The sequence below is a fragment of the Pyrgilauda ruficollis genome, unplaced genomic scaffold (assembly GCF_017590135.1).
Source record: "Pyrgilauda ruficollis isolate IOZ18807 unplaced genomic scaffold, ASM1759013v1 scaffold15, whole genome shotgun sequence".
NCBI lineage: Eukaryota > Metazoa > Chordata > Aves > Passeriformes > Passeridae > Pyrgilauda > Pyrgilauda ruficollis.
In genome coordinates, this window is record NW_024513654.1 from 1,032,137 (window position 1) to 1,039,636 (window position 7,500).

At 45.0% G+C, this 7,500-nt stretch overlaps 1 protein-coding gene across 8 annotated transcripts in view; it reads left to right on the forward strand.

The window, feature by feature from the left end:
* The window catches only part of EBF3 (EBF transcription factor 3), a 123,899-nt gene that overhangs the window by 6,281 nt on the left and 110,118 nt on the right, over positions 1–7,500 (forward strand). The gene's annotated exons all lie outside the window — the stretch shown is intronic.

Sequence of the window (7,500 nt, forward strand, 5' to 3'; positions counted from 1 at the left end):
CTGGCCTTATTTCCAAAAGAACCCGTTTCCAGAAAGATTTGCAGCCAGAGCAAGGTAAAGCTGGTTTGGAAGGATTTTGGTGGTAAAGACGATGTTTTGGGCAGCGGAAAAGCCGGGTTTTTGCGCGGACGGTGCGGTAGCAGCAAAAGGCAATTTTGGATTGAGCCAGGCTGCTGAAATGGGTTCCTTGGAGCAATAAATGGAGAAGTGTTCACCCGACACCGGTTTTGTGAAGAAGAGGGTTAGGCTGGTTTGAAGAAGGCTTGTGTTTCAGTAGCTCGCAGGACAAAGTTATCTTTTGATCATGAACTTTGCTGTCCAGTGCCTGAAAAATTAAACCTGGAAAACTCCCTGAGTTAAGCCTAAAGAAATATGCACCACCAGTGGAGAGCAATGCTAATGTTTAACTAGCTGAAATAGCTGTTTGCTTAGTGGGGAATGTGAGGTATCTGACAGAAGGGACATCTCTCTTATTAGTAATCAAATAGGGCTGACCAGTTGTTGCCATCACTCTGGGATTGTGTCAGGCAATTGAGAACAAGTTCACCACTTTATAGAAGTCCAAGTACAAAAAAATCAATATAATCATATTTGTCTTTAGTGTTTTAGCTATGGAAATCATATCGTGCTGGGTTGTTGCCTCGCGAGCTGGATTTATTTCTGCTTTATTGGCTAAAAAATAGTTGGAAGTGGAGGAATCTTGGCGGCGTAGTAAATGCAAGGCAGCGTGTTACAGCTTTTATTATTGGATTACGGGCATGTTCATTGTGCAGAGTTCTTTTTGGAGAGATGTGTGACTTTTGCAGATGTAAATGGTGAATTGCATTAAAGTGTGACTGCAGCAGAACGCGAGGAAAATTAACCAGGAATGAAAATTAGAATAATATTTTGCTTTTCTGTGCTTGGTCGGACTCTGATTCAGAGCTGTGGAGCCTTTCATGCCTCTGGATTGTCCACTGCAAAAAGCATGAGGAGTTGATGTTTGTGGTCCTTGCACGTGCCAGAACGTGGCAAAACATCACCTTTTTAGGGATTCTGATGGTATTTCCATAATAACATCCTGGAGTTGCTGTGAGATAATTTGTGTCAGTCGTGTGAAGGGTTATCCTGGCAAAACTGAGCCAAGCTACCCAACACCAGTGCTTTTATACCTCCCCCAAACTATCAGAACTGTGGGATCATTTGATATTCCAGCAGCATGAGAAGAGATAAAAAAAATCAGAAAACATTTGGTTAATGGGTTTATCATGTTTATTTGAATAAGGAAGATTGAAACTCCATTTATGCCTAGCATAAATGCTTTAGTGATCTTAATTATTGATGAAAAATCTGCTGTGCTTCTAAATTTAAAGACAGGACAATTTTATGGCAATGTTAATCACCTTCTGCATTAGGAATTTTCAAGATTTGGGCTTTATGGGGATGGCATGGATTTTAGCCTCCTAAAGAGAGTTGTCACTTCTCATGGCAGAGAATCTGGAGCTCGGCAGAGGCTGGAGTGGCCTCTCCAGCCGGGTTTTTGGAGGACTCTGGGATGTGATGTTTGCTCCGAGCAAATTGCAGCAAACCTAGGAGGGAAGTGTGGCCGGGAGGAAGCTCTGGAGGAGGGGTTCCAGCCCTCTGGAAGCACCGAGGTGGATTTGAAATCCCCGATATTTACGTTCGCTCGACCCATGTGCTCGGAGTCTGGTGCCTAAATTTGTTGTCAGGGTTGGATTTCAGGCTTGCATTTCCCTCTTGAGCATCACGGAACAACCTTTCCCCATCACATTTGGGGGTCAATTTACAGTTTCCCATAGGAAGTGGAGCTGCTTGGGTAGTTGGCTTAAAAAAAAAAAAAAAAGAATTATATCCAATATGCTTCGCTAGATCCTTTTGTCCTTTGGATACATTTAGCAGCTTTTGACCAGATAAGGCATATTTGTCCTCAGGATATGAACCAATAATTCAATCCTGAATTGAGATCTATGGCCACCCATTTCTTCCAGCCCACACTAGGAGACTCCGTGATAGTCAGAGTTGTTTATGCACTGGGATTAAAAAAACCAAAAAACAGAAGGGAAAAAAAAAAACCCCTTATGCACCTCAGGAGTAATAATTTATTAGCAGTGCTGATATTTTAAATAAACTTGTGTAACTCTATGTTTGAATCCTGCAGTGGGCTGGAAATGTAAAAGCCAAACCCGAGGCCTTGGAAGCGGTTTTTGGTGTCAGGAGCCTCCGCGACCTTTTAATTCACTGGGAATTTTTATTTACGTCGCCTGGATGTTTCTCACGGAGCATGGCTGAGCGGGGAGGCTTTTATTACTGTACACATTTAAGTATCTGCTGGCATTTCGGGGCCGTTCCTCCAGCCCAGTACCTCACGTGTTAAAGAACAAACCCACCGTAAATTGCAGCGCAGTCAGTAAAAAGATGCCACAGAAAAAGTGTCCCTGGGAAATTAGATTGACCCAAAGAAAAGCAAATAAAAGAAAGGAAAAGGCCCATATTTTCTTTGCGGTGTTGCTGAAAAGGATGGGAGTATCATTTTCATAGTGGAATAATGTTTTCTGGGAAAACACAAAAGCAGATGTTCCTCATTAGGAACACCCATTGTCTACATATCACAACTATGAACAGATAAATCTCTCCTATTTCACCCATACATTCCAAGGGCTGTAAATGATTACAGGATGCCGCTGGAACTGCTAAACCAAAACCACACTCTGGGCTAGAACCATTCCTCCGTGCCACCAGCAGATATTTCACTGGGGAGGGATGGAAATTCCTGCTCGGAGCCAGACCCTTGGCTTCTCGCTGCCTGGCCGGGGGTGTCCCCGAGGCCCGGGGCTGCGGCCGGTGCCGCTGGGTGCCGGTGGCGGGCGGAGGCCGGGCCGGGAGCGCTGGCGGAGCACGGCCAGCGCCTGCTCGGCAGAGGGTTTCCAGATGGCACCATCACGGCCCTACTGCTCGCTGGCATCTCCGTGGGCAGCAAATGCCCCCCTCCCCAGCAAACCTGGCATTATTCTGTAGAGTTTAGGAGACTTATCATTCCAAGTGTGTCCTACTTTCCTGTATGGAAGCCAGACATCTGCTTATCCCATTTCTTTCATACGGAGTTTGGAATAGCTGTAGTTTGGGGGAATAAAAAGTTTTGTCATATTTAACAGCTGTTACAAAATTTCAATCCCGTAGGCTCTTAAAATACCTTTTGCCTGACCTCAGATTTGGGAGATAATTGACATTGCTGGTAGCCACCCCCCTTAACCTTTCCCTGGCTGTAATTTTAGATTATTTCCCCTAAACGACTTGGCTGTTCAAGCTGGTTTGGTTTTAATTTTTTTTTTTTTTAATTTTTATTATTTATTTATTTATTTTTACTGCCGGCTCGCTGGTGCAGCTCTTTAATTCCTCCCTACTCCAAGTTTACACCTTCGGCAGGGTGGCGGCTGCTGGAGGGCGAGGGGGTTTTTTTTCGTCAGCAGCGTTTCCTTTCACTTCCCGTCACAAAGGTGAGAGCCGCTGACCTTTGCTGGCAGTCCCGGCCGCTGAATTATTCATGTGATTGACTTTTTGTCAGTGCACACAGTTGTGCTCTGGGACATTTTATTCATTTACCTCATTTAAAGCGCCTTTCTGCACCTGTTCAAGTATTAATATCATGTAATTTGGGCCTAATGCCGATTTTGCTGAACACTCATTATATTTTTTATTAGCTATATTTCCAAACGATTATGTATGATTATTACCAAGCCTTACAAACAGCAATGGGTTATTCCCTAGACCTTTACATCTTCTTGTCAGGTTGTTTTCAGAAGCAAGGAGGATAAACATTTGACCAGTCCCAATGTTTTTATTCCTACTCCATATCCAACCAGAGAACTTAAAGCTTTTTCCCTTATGGCTTTGCGAAAGCATGATTAAATCCAACTCTGCAGAAGCTGTACAAATGCCAGCATTTATAAGGTCAACGCTTTTGTTAAAAATGCTATGTAAATGAGGATCTGCAAAAAGGGACATTAAATAAAATTAAATTCATTGTCTTCTTTAATGTCATTTACATTTTGGCTAAGCCCTGGCCTGTCAAGGAGGATTTTTTAAATAATTTTAATTACACATCATTTAGGGATCCAAGGTTTTCTATTCAGTAGCATTTGGATAACCTGCAAAATGGTGACTGTTTATTAACTTCTTAAATGACAACTTGTCATTTCATCTGCATAATGCAATGAAAACAGAGCAGTTTGGTGTCATATTTTTTTTATATGTTCTTATTTTTCTTTAAGATGTGCACCAAACTGCTGGAAGAACAGACCTTAAAATAGCTCAGCTGCTCTTTTGCTTTCAGCGTCCTGTTGGCGCTACCAAGTTCAGAGTATATTAAAAAATTACGACTTTCCTGGGTAACCAGTTCTGGAAAAAATTGCCATCAGGAACCCGACATTGATTTTTTTCCTCCTTAAGAAGGTGGTTTATTGTAGATTAATGGGTTTAGCTGCGAGGGATCTGTTTGCAGACAGGGGCAGCTGGATTGGGGTTTGAGGCGTGCAGGTATGAACACCTCTCACCTGTTCAAACGAGGACACGGCACTCGCCGGGGCTTCAAATGTACACAAAAACAGAGCAAAAAAAGGCAAATCAAAGCCACCTCTGTAACTCAGCCCCTCCGAGCTCCCCCACACCCCAGAACCAGGACTTTGGACGTGCTTCCTTCTCCCTTTGGCTTTCTTTCCCTCGGGTCATCTGAGTCACAGCATTGACATCGCTCCCTGGTAATCCCTGCTCCTAACCCGAGCTCAGCCCGCAGCCCAGGAAATCGTGGGAATACCTGGGATGCTGGGATGCGCTTCCAGAGCATTGTTCCCCAGGAAATCCCAAACGTGCTGGCTGAGACTCCTACACCGCTTCCCCCTCTGTCTAATACTTGATTGTTTGAAGCCCAAAGCATTGCACGGCTCTAGGAGGAGGGAATAATAAAATCCCGTGCTTTTGTGAGAGAGGAAAAGGGGGGGAAGGGATTTAAGCAAAGCTGTCAAAAACTATACTCCAGGAGGGACCCTGATACAAACCATCCCGGGCTTCTGCTGCAGCCTTATCAGGTGAAAAGCAAAGATACTGCCAGAGCCTGTAATTTTGTTAGGATGCCTTTGATGAATTGGATTAGGTTATGGAAAAATCTTTCAAACTCGGAGTTCTGGTACGTGAGCTTCCAGGAAGTAAATAATTACTCTCAGACAGCAGATAATTAAAAAAAAACAACCTGTGAAACACAAAGTGGTAGAAATGGGTTTAATAAGGCTCCGTTGCTAACGCAGAGAGATTTCGGGGGGCCGGGGGTAGGAGCAGCCCCGGTGTTGGGTTACTCGCGGGGCTGAGGAGGGAGTGCTTTGCCCGGCTGGAGGAGGTGGAAATTCCAGGCTGGGAGGATGGAAATTGTCACCGGGGATGCCAGGGGGTGATTGACACGCGGGGCGAGGGGAAGGGGACGCGGGAGCTCAACCTGCGCTTGGCAGCCCCGGCGGAGCTCAGGAAAATGAGAGCCATTCACGCGGGTCCCGCTGCCAGCCGAGCAGCTCCGCCGGCTTGTTTATCTTAACAGCAAATCTCGCAAAAACGGTTGTGGTCAAACCTGTACAGCACAACCTTATACTGGCATTATTAATGCCCTGTTAAAATAAAGATGTAGCTGAAAAAAAAAAAAAAAAAAAAAAGCTGGAGCTGGGGAATTTTACAGGCTGAGGGGCACTCTGGGCTTTACGAGATGTGAGTTTGCTGTTAACTGTTTTGGTTCTTTAATGTTTTAAGCCGAGGAAAACTTGCTGGTTCCTGGGTGTATCGGCTCAGCTCTACAAGAACATAGCTGGCTCCATTCTAGGTTTTATTTTGCTATTGAACAAACTCTCCTTATTTCTCCAAGATGGAAAATATCCAGAGCGTAAACAGCGTTTGTTCAGGAGAAAGGGAAGGTGTTTGTTCCACAGGGTTTGGAGATCTCCAGGTGGCGGGGCTGGAAGCAAATTAAAAAAACCACTAATAAATAATAATAATAATGATTAAAAAATTCTGTTGTACTTTGAGCAAAATAAAAGTTTCACAGCCAGCAAAATGACACGGAGCCCGCGGTGGCGTGGCGCCCGTGCCAGGGGCGCGGGGAGCAAACTGCAGCACCCGCGCGCGGCGGCGGCAGCGGCGAGGATAGCGCCGTGTTTTCCCAATAATTCACTAGGAAATGAGTTTAACATGTGTGGAAAGGAAGGGGCTTACATTTGTGTTGTTGTAAGACATGTAGCATAGGCCCAGCTAGCGGAAGGAGTCGGCTCCAGCTTGTCTCTCGTGAAAGACGAAACACGGTTACACATCTGGTGAGAAAGAGCAGTTCATTTGCCCAGACAGCTCGCTCTGCAGCCGCTGAAAGGAGCTATTTTGACAGAAACAAAGCCATGGGGGCTGGGGCAAGCGATTAGCGGGATCCTGCTCGCTCAAAAACTCCTTGGCCTTAATGATAAAGAAATAGAAAAGGAAATAAAGAAACCTGGCCTAAGCCTCCAGCAGTGTTTAAGGAGGCTTTGGGAAAGTAGCAATACAAACAAGGGCTTCCATGTCAAATTCCCGCTGCACTTGGTAAAAGTTTCTAAGGAAAAAAAGGTTGGAAGAATAGCAGAACAAAAATTAACCTGGAAGATGAAGGAGTTATTAAAGAGCAAAGGCTCAGCCTCGCTTCTGGGATCAGCTCATTTTCCTGAGACATGTGCAGGAGAAGAAGTTAATTTGACAGCATGGAGGGTGTGGTGCTCTCATTTAAAAGGTGAATTCACCACTGAAAATCTTCACCACACACTTGGTTTGCTCCCTGGCCCCGTGGCTGCACAGAACCTTCAGTTTAGTTGTAAAGCAAACAACGAGCCCTATCAAAAACCCCAATCTGGACAAAAAAAAATCCCAATCCTCTCGTTGAAGAGAGGTTATTAATGCACAAAGGAGAGATGTGAGTGCCCTTTCTTTTGAATAACAACCAATAAAATTGAATTGGTCTTGGTATTGTGTGGATTGTCAGGAATGCTCTTTACCAATCCAAATTTGATTAGGATTTCCTCTTTATGTTTGTGCAGTTCTTCTGTGCTTCACGAGATGCTGGTGGGCAGCAAGCTGCCTGTGCTAATCCAAACAGGCTTATTAAGCCATGGTGGGATCCATCAGGGGCACTGCAGTGGGGCTGTCCTGCTGGAAACAAACAGTTCCGTAGCTGGAGGTACAAAGAGATGGAGGGAGCGATCCCAGAGTTCTGCTCCAGCCTCCCACTACTTCCCAGGGTGGTCGTGGCTGGATGTCTGCTGGTCACTGGGCTCCACAGGGATGAAGGAGAGCCAATGAGAGGAAAAAGCACCACCAAAACTTTGATTCTTCCCATTGGAGGTGGATTTTAGACCTGGGAAGATGTCCTGGCTTGGGTAGTGCCTGCTCTCTGTGAATTATGCCATCAATACCTCTAGAGATTACTTTTATATACATACATATATA